General features: G+C 37.4%; 1 long non-coding RNA gene across 2 annotated transcripts; it reads right to left on the reverse strand.

Annotated features, from left to right (window-relative positions):
- Nucleotides 1–222: 222 nt before the first annotated feature.
- On the reverse strand, nt 223–9,602 carry LOC104909678. 2 transcript variants are annotated; one of them, XR_792508.2, is made up of 4 exons: nt 9,531–9,602; nt 6,795–6,865; nt 3,683–3,775; nt 223–2,511 (listed from the first exon to the last, which is right to left on the reverse strand). It is a non-coding gene; the product is annotated as an uncharacterized LOC104909678 (long non-coding RNA). The 2 variants fall into 2 exon arrangements; XR_002111959.1 differs by having other exon boundaries at nt 226–2,514.
- Nucleotides 9,603–21,992: the final 12,390 nt, after the last annotated feature.

A 21,992-nucleotide genomic window follows, 5' to 3' on the forward strand; every position in this document is an offset into this window, starting at 1 on the left:
ATATATATAAGGCTAGAGTGCCATTTAAAGAAGAAAATTTTGGAGAAGGAGTATGCCTCTGTTCTGTTCCACCTATTAAAGTGTTATAAAGAGAGTATGTGTAACAAGAGTAATAAGTTAAGCAATTTTACTTATTGAAGTAGCCAAAAAATGAGAGATAAAGAAATCTACCAGCCTGCTAGTACATGGCCTCCACTTTAACTTCCAATTTCTGGCTCATTTTAACATATTAAATTGCTTCAGGGCATCTGTAGGCAGTATAACAGGAAATGTTAACACCAACTATTTCACTCTTCTCCTGTATCTTGAGGGCAAGTTTTGAAGTAGTTTCTGAACAAATCTGTGAACTTCAGTCCTGTTGTCAGTCATGAACTTATGAAGTTTTTATTGAAAGTGTTGTTTTTCACACAGCTGTCCTCTTCTCACATGGTCTCAGGACAGGACTGAGGTAGAGCTGCTAAAGCAACTTCAAACATTCTTCAATAAATCACAAGTGCCAAAAATCTTGTTCCATAATATTGACTACATATTTATTCATAGATACACCCAATTATTCATTCAAAGCATAGGGATCAACACAACAGAAACAAAACCTGTCTTCTCTCTCATATTTTTCAAATGAGTAGATACAGGTGATTCTTACTCTGTGGTTTGCTTTATAATGATTTTTACTAAACCATTTTATATGCAATTCTTTAAAATTATTTAATTGTTATAACATTATCTTCAAAACAGGCTATTGTTTGGCAGAAATTTTTATTGCTCTTAACATACAAGAATTTAAAAAAAAAAATAAAGATAGAATTTTACCCAACAAAACGTAGGAAGCTACTTTGTGCTTTACTTAGGAAACCATTTGAGACAGAACTAACCAGCATATGAAAAAATATAAACTGATACCCTTGCCTGCTTGCAAAAGAAGAGGAAGCAATACTCAGATAATTATAATTTCTGTTCCCTTGATAACGAGAAAAGGATATCACTGACCTCATCTTCAGAAGCCTGCTTCCTAAAAATCAGAAGGTTAGCATCAGCAGCACTTCATTCTTTCACAATACTCAATAATATTTCATATTCCTTCCTATGAGATATTCATGCCTAATACAAGCAGACTACAGCTATTGCTTCATGCAGTTCCACAGGCCTCCCTATGCAGAAGACTTTCTGTCTGCTGCCAGCAGCGTGTCCATGCTATTGTCACATTCAGACCAGTGTTCTTGCATAGGCCAGGACCACAAAGTATTCTGAGTTGCTGTTAGCTCTAAACAAAGATATGTTACTGAAATGTTCATCTCCAGCTGAGCTGGGCACTTGGTACATCTGTGTATACAAATAAGTGCACAGATAGGAGGAACAATAGCAAATATTGACATTTAAGCAATAACCCTTTCTTACAGTTATAGGCAGAGGAGACAAGTTCCGAAGCATGTGCTGAATGTTTGCTTGTTTTTGATGAAGGTAACCAGTTATTCCTCATTTAAGGATGCATTTTTGTTGGAGAAAATAGTACATGATGACAGCAGTAATTTTCTAGCATAGAAATGTGTTAACAAACTTCAACACTTTTTACTGCCAATTTAGGCAGTAAAGAGATCAAAGCTCTGGAATTCACCTACCATATATTCACTCTGATTTCTCCATGAAAAAGTAGTATCAGAAGTTTCCTCCCCTTTTCAAAGATGCTGAGAAACACAATTACTCTTTTAATCTGTGTTTTGAATTGGGGAAACAAAATAAAAAACTAAGCAGTAAAATAATAGAAATGCCACTGACTGGAAAGTCATTGTCAATAAATTCAAATAGAAATGCAAATAATCCAGAAGCTTTCAAACAGCTATTTGATTACAGGTTCAGTGGATGTTTATCTAGTAAATTGAGTGAATCCTCAGTATGCTATGCTTTAGTTAAACCTGTATTTATGGTGCATTTGCTTCTCATGACAGTTAAGCAACACATTTCAAATAGTATCTTAGTGGACCTAATCTGCAGGCTGTCAAATTAACATCAGACTGGAGTAACTTTTTATGACAAATTCATATCTATCTTAAACCACTTAATCATTGACTGCCTGGAAACAGCAATTGGGTTGCTTAGTGGCACCAATATCTCAAAATGATCTCTAAAAGACCAAACTCCATCAAGAACTAAATGAATAGGAAACAACCTGTAGACCTGAAAGGTCATACATTCTTATCCCAATACTCTGCAAGTATACAATAGTCATTACAGGGACTAAAATTTACTTCCACTGAAATACTTACAAAAAATTACACCAAATTTAAATTTAGGTAACAGTTTCATCTTAAGAAGGGAATTTAAAACATTTTTTTGTAACCGAAGTGAAAGGTCTGCAGGTGGAACAGTCTCTATGCAGTCAATGTGGATTTCCTTCTGGAGGGTGACTGAGACACTCCTAAGTGCTTTTTGAAGAGGGTGATTTCTGAGTTGATTCAGTGAAGCTCATGAGGCGCAGACAAGATTACACCACACTGTTTTTCAGGTGCTTTCAGTCTGCTAAAAGATGAGCAGAAGAGGCGTACTTACATTTATGGAAATACGTGTATACATGAAAAAGTATCAGCTATCACACTTATTGAAGACAAGAGTTTTGATTAATATATTCAAAACAAATAAAGTAACATCATGCAATTATTTGCATTTCAGCCTTTTAAAATTAAGCATGGGATGAAACAGTAATTGATTTATTTAAATCAAAGCTGTGCATTGAGAAGACTGTCTGATCTTGCTCTTGACTCCAAAGCTCTTTGTAATTTCTTCAGACTGATTTAACCTGCAAAGCCTTACTTCTCACTTCACACAGAAAACTGACAGCACTTGACACATCAAGAAAGCTTTTTCTCTCCTATTAAAGTGCTCTTTCTGTTTTGAGGACCAGAAGTAGATGGGTGGTATCCTCCAGAGTTTGATCATTGTAATTATTCAAGCTGTCTGCACTACAGATAAATATTAGAACAACATGAAAATAATAATAATAATAATTTTAAAAACACATACTAAACAAATAAAAAACACACAACAAACAAACTTCCTACATACCCAAATCCAAACTATAAAGCAAACCCACAGTTTCTCTACTCTGACTTGAATACCTCTGTCTCCAATATCATTTCAATGTCTGACACTGGAAGATAAGGCATATTTCAAATAAAAACAGTAGGGAATGTAGTGAAGAAGTGACATCACTAAAAGCTTAAGTTTAGTTCATAATTAATTCTTCTTGATTTTTTGTTATTACCTCAAGCAAGGAGGGAATTTGAGGGCTGAACAGCTGGAGCTCTAGAGAATGCAAAACATGCTCACATGGATTTTATTCTCTCTCACATCTGATTTGTTCCCATGATGGGTCAATCCATCTTTAGATGCTTAGGGCCAAATCATATACATGGAAGTTTGTGAAGCAGATGATGCTAAGGAGAAGTAAGGAAAAGACTGGAAGAAACTTCTATTAGATAGATTCAAAGCTGTAATACAGTCTGCAATTGTAAAGTGTACAATCATAATGTTGGACAATTCATGTTGTTATGGTACTATTTTTGAAAGGCAGAAGCTGAGAGGAAGGGTTGACAAAGTTATTAATCTGCAAGAAACATAAGGTGTAAAAGGCAGAATCTGGTACACCGTACTAAGGAGACTAAAGTTTTGTCAGAAGTTAAAACACTACCTTCTTCAGCAAATTATCCCCACTTTCCCACTGGAGATTATTGTCCTCTAAGGTCTGCTGGCACCATCATACATGCACCTTTCTATAACGTTTCTGTCAAATGGGAAAAAAAGTATCAATCTTCCTCTTGAAAGCATTTAGATTCACACAGATTGCTTTGACAGAATGAGGCTATATCAACAACCATGCAGTTCTGTTGACAGACTTGAGGAGGCAGGGAACACTGGTGACAAAGCAGGTGCAAGGAGGTGCAGGCAGCAGTATCTTAGACTGCCACAATACAGCTGCAACAAAAAGTCCTCTGTAAACACAGCCGAAGAGGCAGCACCACCTTCCCATCTTTATCAATGACACTGACAGGAGCGCACCCTCAGCAAGGTTATAAATGACACCAAGTTGTGTGGTGCAGTCAGCACACCCAAGGGACATGATGCCATCCAGAGATACTCAGGCTCAAGCAGTAGGCCCAGGCAAAATTCATGAGGTTCAAGAAATCTGAGTGCCAGATCTTGCACCTGGCAACCCCCACTATCAGTACAAGCTGGAGGATGTCTGCCAAAAAGGTCTTGGGGGTAGTGATGGATGGGAAGCTGGACATGATCCAAGCATGTGCCCTTGCAGCTCAGAAAGCCAACCGTACCCTGGACTGCATCAAAAGAAGTTTGGCCAGCAGGGTGAGCAAGGTGATCCTGCCCCTCTGCTCTGCACTGGTGAGACCTCACATAGAGTACTGCATCCAGATGTGGAGCCACAGGACAGACATAGACCTGCTGGAGCACATCCATAACACAACAGCCATGAGTGTATACGATCTGCCCTTTCTCAAAACAGTTATTATTTCTAATCCTCCAATGACAAATTATTATTTCTCAATAAAACAAACAGTAGCATTTTTAACTAATCTTCATTCTTCTATGATGTTTACCTATTTCTGAAAAGTCTGGATTCTCAAGTGTGAATAATTTATTCAGTTTTTCAGACACTGCTCTGTACACTTTTTATGAAAACTGTTCCAAATTATTCTGCTCCTGACCTCTCCCATGATGAATGAGCCCTGCTTTGACCTACCATGTCATTCAATGTCAACAAACTTATCAAGCCTGTAAGATAAAAGTATCCTCTGCAGTCCTCACTAAAGTCTTGTAGCTACTACTCATGGTATGTTAGCCATAAAATAGAGAATAGAGCTTCCTTAACATTGTCTTGCGATTGCTGCCAGCTCCCCAACAGCTAATGGTCTTGTCCTGAAATCCTGTATGGAGTTGCAGCTTTATATTAAGTGGTGTTGTTATCCGGCCATTCAAGAATGTGATCTTGAAATATGATTATCTTAATATTCTGTTCTGAAAATGTGAAACCAGGTAGAAGATGCTCAGAGGATAATACATATGATCAAAGAAAATGTTCAGTAGTTACCACAAGAGTAGTTTCACATCCACATAAAAATACATGGCAGAAATTATAAATAGAGATTTCTAACATGACTTACACCTTTATTGTTCTAATAACAGAATATTTTAAAACGAAGGCAGCAGGCTGTAGAATATTTCAAAAGCATAAACAACTTCTATAATGACGCTTTGTCTACATTAGGTACAACATTGTTTAAGCAATCCAGTCTACAGAAACAATCCTGAATATGTTTAACACAGAGATATTCTATGCTCCATTAAATGTATTGCTCTTATGTTATTATTTTAAACGAGTTTAATGAAGTGAGTTTCTAAAACTGAAGTTCAATACCTAAAAAAAAAACTGGACTCAAGTCTTGCAAGTGAGGAAATGAAAATTTCACCAGAATCAGATCAGTTAATTGTCAAAAAAAAAAATATTACCATTCATGTTCTTAATGTAACGCTGAAGATATTTTTCTAACAAATATTTCTAAAGCTAAACAGGAAAGGGAAAACAGATGATTCACAGAAGTTCATAATCTTTTGAAGAACTGAATATTTTGCTTTTTGCAAAGGAACAGATTTGTACTGAATTTTCTTAAGTGAGCTAAAGGCTCAAAATGCCTAATTAATGGCTTTCCACTAATGCAGAGTCCAACATCATTCCTCTCTTCCATTTAAGTAAGATTGTTACCTGAGAGAAATTATTGACAGTTGTCATTTAAATATAGGTAGTTATAAGCCTACTTTCCTCTTCACCTATGATTTTCTCCAGGTATCCATCAGCTGCAGATAAAAGTTCCATAAAGTTCCACCTGTGTCCTGGCCATCATCTGAGCCTTTCTGCCTTACTTTAAGATGTATTCCATTTTTCTGCCTTTTTTCCCCTCAGGAGACTCCCTAGAGTCACATGTAATTAAGAGAGTATTTAAACTTTATATGTCAAGCTTTTCAGCTGTACATTTAACTGACTTTGCATGTAGAATTAAAATATGAAGGTCCCAACAATAAACTGTTGAATTGCACTTCAGGTAGAAAGCTTTGATAGAGTTTATCAGGAAAAGCAATGCTACTTCTCCAAAAGCTGTTCTACCAATTTGAATAGTGTTTTTATTTCCTACTAGTTATTTTATTAAAGCTGTATAGAATTCCTAAACACAGTGGTGGGAGCATGTGTAATTTTTTTACTACAAAGGCTTATGACTTATCTGATTATCACCCAGTAGTTCATGTTTTGTGGCTCAGTGTGGGGTCTGTTTATATATCTCAGTAAGACCAGAGTTGCAAATCAGTTTCTTACAGTAGAAAGCATAATTCTTGTCTCAGTATGTCCCTGTAATTTATCAGAAATAAAGCACATAATAAACGCAGGAAGTTGCTTATATTCAGAACTTCACATCAAACCAGTTGCAAGGATTTTACTCCCACTATATAAGTTCAACAACAACTTCACTGGGGAAGACCTGGAAGGACTTGGGACTGGAAGCTTATCAAGGACAAGATCCTCAGTGCAGGTCCCCTATCTTACCAGACTTCTCAGACTTAATAATCATATCTCTGTCCACCACAACTGGTTATCTTCTTGTTAAAGTCTACCAGATCTGTTGGCAGCGCCTCTTGATATGCCTAGATCAATTAGGATTGTGGCTATTTTCTTGTCTGCTTCTGACAAAAGCATTACAATTTCAGCTGTATATCAAGTCAGGATGTATCCTCACCTGATGGCTACAACTCAACAGCAGAAACTTCTTGCCACATGCAGGCTGCCGTCACCTTCCTGTGGTAAGGCCTGTGATGAGATAGGGTCAAAAATCTTAAGACTCATTTACCATTTGGGATTTGATATCCTATGTAGTTGTTCAAAGCTGGTACTAAGATTTGAATGTATGTCTATATAGCTACAGCTTTGGTCTCTTAAGTTCTTTAATGTGTTTTTATAAACTATTTTCTAAAAGATTTTTATTACATTACTAAAAATGAAATGTTCTGTCCTTTATTTCCAGATTTACACTTCACCAAAAAAAAAACCAAACCAAACCAACAACAACAACAAAAAAAAAAAACAACAAACAAACAAAAAAAAAAAACCAGGAAGCTTTAACACATCTGAATAATGTAACAGTTCCCTGTTAAGCTGCAGTTAGTTTCACACTCAGAGGCAACTAATAACTGTCCCCGTGGGAATAGTTTGGATAAGGTGTTTATACATAAAAGCCTGAGAAATAGCTCACAAACATATTAATCAAAATTATTTATGCACTAAATGAATTTCATGGTAATCTTCAAATCTATAACTCAATTTTAATTTCTCAATTTCAAGTTACTGTGCCATTAATGTGAAATTTACTTTTTGATTTAAGCAAAAATTAATGAGCTCCTTTCCCATCTCTCAAAGTTGATTTGACAGATTTGGTTTTCTTTGTTTGAATGTATGTAAGAGTTTATATGCAGGTTTAGAAGGGCCTTTAATGTATGCACATGTATCCAAAGGAATAACTGAGAAGTACTATGAAGAAAGATGTGTGCTGCATCACTCTTTTAACATTCTGCAGTACTTTACATCCAGGGATCTTAATATCTAAGCAAAATGTTTTCTCTTTAACAGGTCAGGAGACAAACAAAAGGAGGTCGAACAAGATCAGTATCAAGACTAGAAGTCATGAAGTCTGGACTATTTTGATTAAATTATTAAATCTTTCTGCATATGAATTTCAGTTCCCAATTTTCTTGAATCTATGTGATTTTCTGAAGAAAAAGTAGGTAATATTCACAAGTGAGCACTTCAGAGCGTTTAGCATTCTTGTCTTTTTTTTTTTTAAAGTTTTGTGTGCCAAATGTTTTAAAACATGGTAATATGTCAGCACTATATTATGCATTCTCTTGAGAGCTGTTATTTCCTTTAAAGTTGTACCCTTAAATAGTACTGTTTAGAAGAAAATACTGGACTAAAAACATATCTCTATATTTTTGTGTCCAGAATTAAAATACTCTGGGTAAATTGTGTTATTTAGCTGAGAGAATGGAGCTAGGGAATTGAGAAGAAAAAGATAGAATTCAGCTAGAGGCTGTAGCCATGAAATAGTTCATCATAATTGTGAAGTTGTAGTCTAAAGAGCTGCTGGCAAGACAGTGACATTCAAAATGTGAAATATCTTTGCCTTCAGCCCTTAAAAGCTTTTTTTTAAAAAAAAAAAGCACAGAAAGAGTTAGTTTTGTTGTTGTTTGTTGTGCGTGTGTGCACGCATTGTTTTTGTCTTTGTTGAATCAATGCAGTTTTGGATATTTTTCACATTTTACAAATCCTTTTTTATTTTTATTTTAGTTAACCTTAAATCACAAATACATCTGAAATCTATTAAAGTAAAAATGCTTTTTTTTTTTTAAATTGTCTTTGATTCATAAAATAGAGACAGTGAACTAATGAACTATCATTCAGTAATTATGTTTTACAATTTAGGAAAGGCTTACCACAGTTTATACATATGCTAAATCTTTGTTGAAGATATATTAATATATTTTGGTATATTTAGTGTATTTATCAACTTAAAGATATTCCTAGATTGATAGATAACACTTATATCAAAGGTTGTGACTCAATTTCACAAATATAGGCTTTCACCTCATTTCCAACTCAGATCTCCCTTTCATAAATAGGGACATGATACAAGTTCTTGAAATTCATATCGCTTATTTGTTTGAAGAATCGGTTAAATGTTATTCTAGTCTCAAAGTCTAGAGCATGTCTCTGAAGGACAGAATGAGAGAAGCCACTTCTCGCTGCCTTTCTAACCTTGCATAAGAAAGAGGCAGATTTCCCACAGATAATGTAACTGATAAAAAACAAAAAAGAACCTTAATACAAAACAAACAAGCAAACTCAAGAACAAAACAAAACAAAAAGCAACCAACAACAAAAAAAAAAAACAGGAAATAAATGTCAAGATTAACATCAACAAGTGTAGAAGCAGTGAGTACATAGTAACAGTGTTAAAGCTCTGCTGAAGGAATCTTCACTCATGTTCTCAGTTGATAAGCACATACTTGTTACAGATGACAATCACCAATGACAGCATGGGGAACCGCAACTTCCCATTTTAGAGAAAAGTGATAGCTGTCAAAATAACTGAAATGACAGTTACCAGTACTGTTTTAGTTCAGCAGTGTCACAAAGCCAAGAAGTAGCCCGCTTCAAATTTCAGTACAAATTAAGAAGCTTCCTTTAGTATGCACAAAACACACGCTTTCCATTTTTTATTTCAAGGTAGCACCTCTTTCTCTGTATTATAACTTTCCACCTTGTTGCCTTTTACTACTTTCTGCTGAGGATTTGTAGCAATCAGAAAGGTCAACACAATGGAAGAGTAATGCAGGAGCACAGTAGCAAAGAGACTAGCATGAATAGAATGTTGCTCAAAATAAATAAATAAATAAATAAATAAATAAATTTCACTCACCTATCTCTGAAGATCATGTCACAGAGGAAAAACACCACAAGAAAGGGATCTCCAACCATAAATCTTTCCCCAGTGGTAGTCAGCCCTTAAATGAGGTCTAAGAGAGGTGCAGCCAGGCTCCACCCCTTCTGGTCACACAGCTAAATTGCCTTCACCTGTCCTCCAAGGGAGACCAGGTCTTTTCTCTAGGTGAGCTCAGGCTGTAACTCAACAGTTACCACGCAGGACCTTAGCTCCATTACTAGTAATCTTTGTTCTGGGCCACCTCACAGATGACAGCTCATCTGTGTCTTCAAATAAGCTTCCTCAGATACTGCTCCTATCTATCTCCTGGTGCCAGGGAAGGATGCCCTCAAACACGAGAAAAAGAGGCTGAGATCTGTTTTCACTGCTACAAAGACTCTTTAATCCTTATCTTCCACTCCAGTTTTCTCTCCTGAAAGACTGATTTCTGCATCAGTTTGTGAAAAGATTTCTGTGAAAAAAGAAATAAACTTCTGTTCTCCATCACTGAGCTCCTCAATAGAGCTCCCCTCGTGGACGAATGACAAGTAAAAGGATTCTCTACAGTTAAGTAGAACAAGATTTGCCATGAACTTACAAAAATACTGACATCGGTATCTATTCATCTACCAGGTGCACATGTGAGGGATGCCTGATATTAAGTAATGCAAAGGTAGTAAGTACGTCTCAAGTATAATATAGAAATTTTCAATTGTAGATGTAAGAACAATTTTGTTGGGAAAAAAAAAACAACAACAAACACAGCAGTTATCTGAATTAATTTTTCTTTCTTTCTTCCATAATGAGCTATATGTTCTTGAGTGTGTGAAACTTAGGAGATGTTACAGCTTTTTTTCTTGCATTAGAAGACAGAGAAAAAAAAGAGGAGGGCTAGAAACAGTTACTGGCACATATTTAAGGAGATCAGTAGGTAAGAAACTATGGAAGTGATGCATCAGGAATACTGAATATTCACAGTCTTTCAGGAAACCCACTTCTTTAAATACTTTCAATATTATATTTTTTATCTTTAATCTTTCTAGTCAAGTAGACTCAAAAAGTATCAAAGCAGATTGGATCCCTCACAAAGTAGAACAGAAGGGCATTCACCTGGCAGAACTGATGTTCAGCTCCAGTAGACAATTATGATAAAATATTTAAAAATGCAGTGATGTATAAATGCTCTCATTCTCATGCAGTCCTTTTGTTCTCTCTTCATGGTCCAATTAATAATCAATTATTTGAAATGAGAGTAGAAGATCTTTAATTTGTCTGAGGACAACTTGTTGTTCCAGGACAGTACTTCAAGTTGAAAGTTCCATGGAAGAATTTTCGCAGCCCCTGTAAAGCAGCTTAATTACAACACTCTGCTATTTGTTGCCTTCATTATTTTTTTCTCTGAGTTGACTATGGAGTGTAGATATGTCATGTAAGAGTGTGGATTTGTTGAGAAATAGCATGGCTGAAAGTAAGATGTTTTAGCCTTTGATGCTCTACTGCCCATAGTTTTCCATGGACCTCACTTGTGGTCTGATAATGGCCTTTCAACAGCGAAAGCTGGATTCTTGGACCATAAGGAAATACTTCTTCTTATAGTTGTATACCAGGTATGTGTGAGCCTCAGGCCACAGAAGGGGTTCTGCTGTCTGTTTCATAGGACAGCCCCACTGAGAAATTGTGGAGAACAGCTCTGTCCACAAAATCTCTTAAACTGAGGTTTTATGACAAGTCGTCTTCTACTAAGATTGTTAGCATAACAAATGTCATGCAAGTGTCATGCAAATGTCCTTCAAAAAAGAGCAATATTGACAAGCTTTTTAGGGAAGCTCAGCACACATTCAAGGTCAATTTGTTTCCCACTGCTATGATTGCTTGGAGGACAGGAGTCTGATGAGTTGTTCAGTGGAGCAAGGCCAGTCAAGTTGCACAAATACTTTTATCTCTGTTCCTGCTCTTCCACTCAGAGTGATCTTCCATCCAATTCATAACAACTCCCATATATGTCTATGTCTAGGTCAAAAAAATAATAATTCTAAAAGGCTAAGGTGGGCAAATTAATGGCAGAATAAGGTCCTGTGCAATACACGTATCTGAGAAGCCAACTGTTCACATACCTAAGGCTAGCAACACAATGAATTATTCAGAATTATTTAATACATAGTTTTATGTATTAAATCCAGAACAGATATACAGATGAGTTAATGAGCTGTCCCTTGGATTTAAAATGAATTCATAGGTGTCAATTCAAAGCATATTTTACCATAATAAATATGCTAAAATCTTACAGATAGTTACAAATCGAAAGGGAAGAAACAGAAAAGAAATTAAAGAAAATGCCCTACATAGGAAAAAACAAGTAGTTATAACATTTAATGCATTGATTCACAATGTGTTAATAAAAGCTACAGAAGATAAGCAAGACACAGATTACCATTACTCCTTTCAGTAGTTTGCCAGAGCTTTAATTTGAAATTTGTGTCTAAAAGTTTCTCTAATACCATCACTCTTTGATTTTATTTTATTAAATAACAACACAGAACACAGTCTGCAACAAAGAACTGAATCTGCGAATAGTTCAAACCTAAAATGTAAGTGATATTTAAAAAATATAAGATCTTAAAGAGCCTAACAGTTTTGTGCACATGGACCTTATGTTACTGACAAAATGTTTTGTGTCTTTATATTTTAGCATACTTTATATGATACATAGCATAGAATCATAGAGTGGGTTGGGTAGGGAAGGACCTTAAAGCTCATTCAGTTCCACCTCCCCTGACAAGGGTAGGGGTGCCCTTTCCTGCTGGAAAACACAGCGTTTCTGAGCAAGTAAGAGCAACTGATTCAAGACATATATGAGATTTCTTTATGTTTGTTTTTGTCTAACAGAAAACTAAGTGCATTTCCTGTGGAAGAGTTTTTTTCATTATAGGGTAATAACAAGACAGTTATTACCCATCAACTGTTAGGATGGGCATTTACCTGTAAATGTTAGTTTCAATGTCTCCTCAGAAGAGTCTCAATTTTTATTATCTGTCAACTTTTGACACAACAAACAAAAAAAACACACAAAAAAACAAACAAAAAAACCTTACAAACTACTGAATTATCAAAATAAAACTTATATTGGGTTTATGTGACAAGGTAGTGCAGTTTTCCTCTATGAGCAGAGCCCATGAGCTGCTTCACATCAGCTTAGAGCCACATCCAGCTGGCTCCAAAAGAAACTTACTGTAGGCCAGAGCTGAGCCACAAGCAACAATGGCTACTTCTATGAAATATCGTATCTAAGAAAGGGAAAAACTACTGGACAGTGGCAGGCAGAAGAGTAATGGAGTGAGAAAATATGAGAGAAACAGTCCTCAGACACCACTGTCAGTGCAAAATGGCAGGAGGGGCTCCAGTTGTGGAGCAGAAGCATCCTGCAGCTCAGGAGAGACCCAAGGTGGAGCAGACTGTTCCCTTGCAGTCCTTGGGCACCATGAGGACCAGAAATCCATGTGCAGCTCCATGAGCTGCAGCCTCCTTCAGGCCTCATAATCTCCCACTGAATTTGTTTTGCCTATGATGGTAATTAGTGAGCAATTTCTCTATTATTATCTCAACCTATTAGCCTTTTTTCATCATATTTTCTTCCCCTCTCCTTTTGAGGAGAGAGAGAGTAAAAGAACAATATGGTGGAATTTAGTGACTTACCCACATGAAACCACCACAAATTCAAAATATCTAATTTTTTAATTTTATTCCACACTGCTTTCTTATGTTCTGTATACTTTACTTTTTGTTTTACTATACATACATACATACATACATACCTACATACATACATACGTGTGTGTGTGTGTGTATGTGTGTGTGTGTGTGTGTATTACAAAAAGTAATTAAGGGAAACCTTAATCTTACCATGGGCAAATCAACACTGCATAAGTGTATGTTAGGTGAAAAAGTTATGGATGGCACTATTATGGATTGTTTGGTTTGTTTGTTCATATTTTTTTCTGTTCCTGAGCACCGTCTAATCTGATCTTTGTAGATGAAAAAACATTCAGAGAAGAGCTGTCTCATTTTGTGGCTACAAACTACTACAGCCCTATCAAGTCAGAGTTCTTTTTCAAGCTTCCAGGCACAATCTTTGCATGCATATGTTTGCAATATATGATCAAAAAGCTGCAGTTTGCTTCAGTTTTATGAAGAAAGGGTATAAGGACTCTCCTGGAAGAGTGAGAGAGATAGAGAATTTCTAAAAAAAATGATTTAAATCATATAGAGAACAGAAGCATTTTGAGTAGACATTAAGATTTTATTTTTTTTTTTAATCAAAGATGCTTACAGAAAATAAAATATGGATTTCTATTTGAGTGGTTTGATTAGCAGCAAGAAATGTAGAAAAACTGTGTGGAAAAAATGTTTTGGCAGCAGATTTTTCAGGGAGTAAGACCTTAATAGCAATAATTGCAATTAGAGAAGTTACAGGATTTGGCAATCAAGGCACTACAAATACTCACAAAATTGATATTTTAAAATCATAACTAATACATCTCAAAATTTAAAAATTGGCACTTTTTTTCCCTCTTATGTGAACCTTTCAGCAATAGTCAGTTCCTTGGTTCTCTTAATCTTCCACATCTCTTTTCAGTCTTCATCTAATTCAGAAGGACCTGAAGCTGGAAGATCCCCATCTTAGTAGGATCTGTTTTGTCAGCAAAATCATCAATTGCCCCAGGTTCATGATTCAGTTATTTAATGTTAAAAGTTTAGAATAATTTAAGAAGTTTGAGTCTACAATAAAGGCATTTAAGAGTCAGTGATATTGTGAAAGTGATGTCCTTGGAAAAAGAGCAATATCATTTATGGACAGTATATGCTTATTTGACAAAATAACAATAAAAAAAGACAATCTGGACTCCATCCTAGGAATCACACCAGGTAAAATAAATAATATTTGAACTGGCTAGCATTCAGAATTTAATTACAACATTAGCAAATTTGAAAAGTTCTGGAGACTTTGGTGAAAGGTGTTATAGAGTATTTTAAATGAAGGTCTATGTAAGGGTATTTCATAGTTCTGCATCCAGAGAATTTCAGAATGTGTTTTCCTCAAGTCCAAGGGCTGGTGTTCCAATTGGTGCTGAAGAATTTGCCACTGATTAAAAAAATCACAGAACCTCCATGCAACCTTGAACAATGAGGGTATGTCAACAACTAAAGCACTTATCTGTACAAAAAGTATGAATACTAAAAAAAATTGAATGTGTTCCATCACATGACATGATAAACAGTGAAGAATGGAAAACACACAAAAGAGGTCTATTGTATATGAAGCTGAGAATTTCATATATTTCTTTCCTGGTTTCAGCTGGTACAGAGTTGAATTCTCCTTCATGGTGTCTGGTATGATGCATAGGAGAAAAACAATGTTGATAACAAATCAGTGTTTCTAGCTGTTGCTGAGCAGTTCTGCATGGAGCAAAGGACATTTCAGTTTCTCAGCTTCTCATACTGTCAGCAAGGGGACTGGGGGACACTAGGACTAGGAAGGAAACAGAACCAGAACAGCTGACCTAATCTGGACAAAAGATGTCCCATACCATATGACATAATGCAAATAATATTAATAATAATAATGAGGCCTTCAGTTCTATTTATGAGAGATTATCTGAAATGCAGCTCCTTCTAGCACCTTGACTGCCAGTGCTGAACTGGATGTTTAAGGGAAAGGCTCCCTCCACCCATCTTGCTATTGATGCCACTTGGAGTAAGTGGATTGCATTGATTACACAGTGAGCTCAGATGGGGAACCTCAATAATCTCAACCGCCTCAGCACTAATGCAAGACCTACAGCTTTCAGATCTGTCTTATAAATAGAACTGAACGCCTCATCATAACACTGAGGTGAGACATGCAGTCAGATCAAGCAGCAGGGAAGAGAGTTGAAGAAGAAAAGGGAATGTCTCATGACCTTGCCAGGGGTTATATCTCCTCTTGAAATGCAAAGTCCTCTGGGATACGTACTTCTCTTCTAGACAGATGCCTGGAACTGGAGCATTAACTACTGATAATGAAAAATCATAAAACCATTACAGGGGTCCCATACTTGGATGCAGTACTCCAGATAGGGCCTCACAAGGGCACAGTAGAGAAGGACAATCACCTCCCTGTCCCCGCTGGCCACCCCTTTTCTGTTGAAGCGCAGAATATTACTGGCCTTTCAAGCTGCAAAAGCACACTGCTGGCTTATGTTCAATTTTTCATTCACCAGGACACCCAGGTCCTTCTCTGCAGGGCAACTCTCAAGGAGTTCTCCTCCCAGACTGTATACATATCTAGGATTACTCCAACCCAAGTGCAAAACCTCGCCTTTCCTACGATTCTATGAAAATACCATGCATCTGATGCTGTCACTGCAATTAGCATGCATTTTATTGCTTTACATACAGTACTGAAATTAAAGAATAGTAAGAGAGAGTTACCAAAATATATATTTCTCAAGACTTCATCATCTCTTCTTTGTTTAAATATTTTAGCCTTTCTTCAATTTGCAGCATTGTTCAGTAATCCTCATCTATGACTCCCTGTCAAGGTTTGTAGATAATCCTACTTGGTTCCTGGATCTAATTAATAACTAGCTACAGAGATTATATTGTTAGAGAAGGAAGGGACCATATAGGATAACACTCTGCTCTATGAACCAGCTTCTCCATACCTCTTCCAAATATTTATAATTACTTTTACAAACCAGAAGAAAAATTGGGTAAGAAATATAAAAAAAAAAAAGATAACACAGAGATACTATAATGATGTGACTAAAGAAGCATAAAAGTTATCTCCATTACCACTTCATTCTCCAACAACTTAAGGAAAAACATATGATCAGATAATTGCATTTCTAGTCACGTCATTTTCTGGTCTTGTACTATGTACTATGTGAAGTTTGTGACTGTGTAGCTCTTTGAGATTTGTTAATTGATATGTGGGGTATAGGTGGAGATGAACTATGTGAAAATTTGACTTACAAGAAAAGATTAGTTTAGATCTTTAAAAACAGCTCCTTAATGACTGGTGGAGAAGAATCTCACCAGAAGAACCTAGGAAATTGAATTAGCTAGTTAACAGAATTGGGAAGTACTCCTGCTGCTATCTTGTTGCTCAAGACCTACGAGGAAATTTCTTAAAGAAATGAATGTATCTGGGATAAAGGAAAATGCAGTCTCAGTTAAAATGAATATTTCCCAAACAGACAGATGTTCATGACAAAGAACAGATTTCTGGTGCCTTAGGACAGAGTTTGTAAGCCATTTTTTTTCCACTGGGTTGGTCTTAAAAGAGGAAACTATGGAGATGTGTGTGGGAATTTGCAAGTATTAGAAAAAAACTGTGAATAGTAACAAGCTAGTAGCTCTGGGATGTCTTTCATCAAAATCTCTATGTAAGGATAACTGGAAAAGGAGTTTGCTTTCGAAGATAAAAGTATGTCTGAAGGCATCAGTCAGGCTTTTATCTGGAGTTGGTCCTCCATCCCACCTGATTAGACATATGTAAAATGAGGAGAATGTCTGCTTTGTTGTGTTTGAGGTATAAGAGTGGCCACCTTTAGGGACAGAAGGAAGAGAGGAAAGGAGAGGGGGAAGGAATGTTTAGTTATGAAGCTGCAAAAAGAAATAATAGATCGTGAACCTTAGCAGCTATTTCCAGCACGCTAGTATTACACAGATTTTAAAATGGCAGACCTTGCAAAGTGCTTCTGAAAAAAGTGACAGAGAAATAACTTTCCTCAAATCTCTGTCCTAAATGTCACCATATTCTTCACAATGTTTGTCATCTGGCAGGTTCCTTCTAGTCCTGGCAGACTTTGTTTTGGTAAGGCATGGCAGTAGAGCATCCCACAGTAAGATGGCCAGTTATGAAAGAATTTGGGCAATATTGAAAGTGGTTCTTGAATGTCACATTCCTTTCACCAGTACCTGTTGACTCTGGGAAGGAAGTCATGATAGGAGACTAAGACTAGTCAAGAAAGGGAGTGGTGAGATGGCAACTCTCTTAAAAAATGTGGGGTCCTTGTAAAAGAGTGATTCAAGCTACACAGTTCATTGTGTCCAAACAGTTATACAATACTAAAGTCCAATTAGATCATATATAATTCATCTTCTCTTTCTCCTAGGAAACTTTTGCTACTTTTTGGGTTTTTCTTTCATATTTGAAAATCAAACCTGATTGGAAATAACATAATTTTTTTCTCATAAGCAATCAAATGTGTCAAGGAAATTGATGAGTATCTCTCTTTGTTTTCTTTCTCCAAAAGCATTTCGTATGATTATTATTTTTAGTTGAGCTGTATCCATTGACTAGTATAAAAATGGAATGTGAGAAAATTAAATTATCTTTATCTTCCTTGTCTGCTTTTATGGGCAGAACAAAATTCATTTGCTATTTGCTTCTCTTCTATTGATGAGAGTAGAAGTAATTTGGCTTAAATGCTAAATCAAGTCTAAGCTTTTCTCAAGTAAAGAACAGTGGATGTTTGAAAATAACTTTCACATAAATTCATGTGCTAGTATCTCTTATCAGTAGAGAAGACAGAGGTACACCCTTTTTTGATTCATTTCTGGTTATCTGATAGCTAATATTTTCAGCACTTTCTAGAAAAAGAAGTAATACCACATAAGCCTCAGTTAGATATCAGTCTCATCTGGCAGTTGCAGAGAATATAGCTTGGAAAGCCCATTTCCTGGCAAGTATATAGTGCGAGAGGAATCAAGCAAGACTCTAGACGATGAAGTTAATACCACCTGCAGTGTAAACTGCAAATTTACAACTTACTGTTTTATACAGAAACTGGATCATTCTAATACAATAAGTATTGTACTTTCCTGCTACTTGAAAATTTCCAGTTGAATCACTGGAATCAGAGAGAAGAAGAATGTTTCATTTTTTCTCTTGAGTTAATCTTCAGAGAGGCTTTTGTTTTTTGCTAACTAGTCTCACAGGATGCTATGGTCTATGAAAAAGTGTAGGAGCATTTTTAATTGCACAGACATTTTCCTGATATGTCAAGATGAAAAGCAATTTTAATTCATGGAAAATATTTTGTGCTTGAAAGTTGGGTGGACCAAACAAGGACTCCAGGCACCAACTCTTGCCAAATACATAATTCCTAACATACAATATTTTTTGAGTTTGAATTCAAGTGCTGAGAGCTCCCATCTATGCACAACACTGTATCAAAATCTGACAAACCTCATCTTGGCCAGAGTGTCAAAACAAGATCACACCAAGCAGGCGTTGTCAGACTGTGTTGATACAGTCTTTGCTGGTGGGATCTTTTACACTGTGATGCCTTGGAGGGCAGAGTGCTGACTGTTTGGGGCTGAAAATCACAGAATCACAGAATTGTAGGGGTTGGAAGGGACCTCTAGAGATCATCAAGACCAACCCCCCTGCCAAAGCAGGCTCCCTACACCAGGTTGCACAGGTAGGCGTCCAGGCGAGACTTGAATATCTCCAGAGAAGGAGACTCCACAACCCCCCTGGGCAGCCTGTTCCAGTGCTCCGTCACCCTCACCGTGAAGTTCTTACGCACATTCGTGCGAAACTTCCTATGCTGCAGCTTATGTCCTTTTCCCCTCGTCCTGTCTCCACGTACCACTGAAAAGAGACTGGCCTCACCGCTATGGCCGCCACACCTCAGATATTTATAAACCTGGATCAGGTCCCCTCTCAGTCGTCTTTTCTCAAGGCTAAACAGACCCAGTTCACTTAGCCTTTCTTCATAGGGGAGATGCTCCAGGCCCTTCACCATCTTTGTGGCCCTCCGCTGGACTCTTTCCAAGAGATCCCTGCCTTTTTTGTACTGGGGAGCCCAGAACTGGACACAGTACTCCAGATGAGGCCTTACCAGGGCAGAGTAGAGGGGGAGGATCACCTCCCTCGACCTGCTGGACACGCTCTTTTTAATGCACCCCAGAATGCCATTGGCCTTTTTGGCCACGAGGGCACACTGCTGGCTCATGGCCAACCTGTCGTCCACCAGGACGCCCAGGTCCCTCTCTGCAGAGCTCCTCTCCAGCAGCTCATCCCCCAGCATGTATTGGTGCATGCAATTATTCCTCCCTAGGTGTAAGACCCTACACTTGCTTTTGTTGAACCTCATCCAGTTTCTTACTGCCCAAAAATGGTTACTAAGATTGGTTCTAGGTTTCTTCCAGACCTTGTATTGTTCTTGTCCCAAAAATATGGATGAACATTGTTGGACCAATACTGCTAACATGACCTGCTGAAGATGGTTCTCTTCAGGAGAATTGAGCTGGAGCAAGATGCTGCCAGGATGTTGAGGGAACTCACGGGTACTACTATCCCTGAGCAGCCCCTCAGGACTCACCAACTCTGCCCAGGCCCATGGCTCCTTGTCAGCCCCAGAGCTATCAGCATCCACTTTACGCAAGGCCACAGCAGGACCAGACTCCAGCTTCCCACCTTCCCACAGCTTTGCCCTGCTCAGCTCTGCTGAAACATGGGTATACATCCTTTCCTGGCGCTGTTACCTAAGAGGCACCTGATGCCAGGTACTGTCCTAGTGCCCTTGACTACTTGCCAGCCCTGGGGACCTCCTGATACTCCTGGGGAAACCTGTGCAATGCTATCAGATGTCTATGCGACTCACTGGGTCCCAATAACATTACTAGAACACCCTGACCAACAAACAAAAGCAAGATAAGTGACTAGAAAAGACACTGTGGAGGTTTATTTCCCAGTACCCCATAGGAAAGACTACAAAGCAGGGTAGTCCATCTTTGACTTTTTTTAATCTCCTAATCATGCAAGCTCCTCTGCATCTGGCTTCCATCCAGGCTTTTCTGAGAAGCGTCTCCTTCCCAAATCTATTTGCACTCTGTGTACATTTCATCATTTTGTCCAACTTTTACTGCCAATGAATGTCAGGGTCCCAGTTATATACTGCTGGACACTGCTCCAGATGGACTGGAGAGAAGTGGCATAATGATCTGGAAAAGGAGAGATTGAAGGTCCTGCTCAGTTTCCCATGGATGTTCTGGGGTAGCATGTTGGATGCCAAGAGCTTCAGCTGTGGCACTGATGCCGCTGGTCTTCAGATAATCACAGTATCACAGAATTGTAGGGGCTGGAATAGATGTCTAGAGATTACTGAGTCCAAACCCCCTGCTAAAGCAGGTTCCCTACAGCAGGTCACAAAGGTAGGTATCCAGACAGGTCATGAATATCTCCAGAGAAGATTTCACAACCTCTCTGGGCAGCCTGCCAGTGCTCCATCACTTGGACAGAGAGGAAGTCCTTCTGTTTGTATGGAACACAACTACTTGTACCCACTTCACTGGGAGATGTACACCTCTCAATAACAATCAACCAAAAAGGGATGCTCACTATCATTCCTGAAGAGCTCCACACAAAGTGATGCCACGAATCGTGTGATGACACCTCAGTCTTAGATCCATTTGAGAGAGTAAAATGCTTGAATATTTGCAATCTGTGAAAGCCAAGAAAATAGCAGAATAGTGAACAGCGAGGCAGGAAGGGAAGTGGAAGAGGAGGATCTCTGGATGCTTACCTGATTCATGTAACTCTTTGTGAGCTTTTGAAAAGAATCAGCATCAGAAGCACTTAAATTATTTCTGCCTTTTCAGACCATTTCTAAGCTTATTTCTTAGATTATTTATTATTAATCACTAGTATTGTCATAATGTACCTTTTTATTAGAAAAATTTCAGCTATGAAACTTCTGAAATGAACTGAACACCTATGCAACATGTGAAATTAAACATTGATTATTATTTTTAAAAAATCTTGTTAAAAATAATGAGGGAGTAATAAACAATCCATTTATTTCTTTGTTGCCTTGCAGCCTAAGACCAAAAGCAAGATTTATAAACAAATACTTGTTTATAAATAAATTACACAGGAAAAAACAAACTCCAGGACTGGGCGGAAGGGATTTCACTATGAATAAAACATAGTTTACTATAGTATACTATACTATAGTTTACTATACTATAGTAAACTATATAAAACTAGTTTACTATAATCTCACCTTCTTCTGATGGGGAAAAAAAGGTATCTGTCATATTGCTGTTTTCTTTCACCTCTTTAACAGAGTTATGATCTCACAGGAAATGTGAAATTGATAGAAATTTTTCTGTCTAGTCATCCTGTCCAGTGCCTCAAGGTAACAAATTTAAGAAGCTGGCAGAGAAAACAACTGATCTGCAGCAATAGCATCACTACTTTGGAAAAAGCTCTTGCCCTTGAAACAAAGGGTAAGCATATGAAATGAAAAGCTGCGACTTAGTGTGAGGCAATAGAACTGCAAGATTCTTGCAGATTACAGATCATTCCACAGATTGCAAGCAAAACATCAGCTTCTTTTTAATATTCTGGTCTTATTTCTCAGTTCAGATTGTTTAACTTTTACTTGAGAATCAAGGAGCTTCTGC

The sequence above is a fragment of the Meleagris gallopavo genome, chromosome 2, assembly GCF_000146605.3.
Source record: "Meleagris gallopavo isolate NT-WF06-2002-E0010 breed Aviagen turkey brand Nicholas breeding stock chromosome 2, Turkey_5.1, whole genome shotgun sequence".
NCBI lineage: Eukaryota > Metazoa > Chordata > Aves > Galliformes > Phasianidae > Meleagris > Meleagris gallopavo.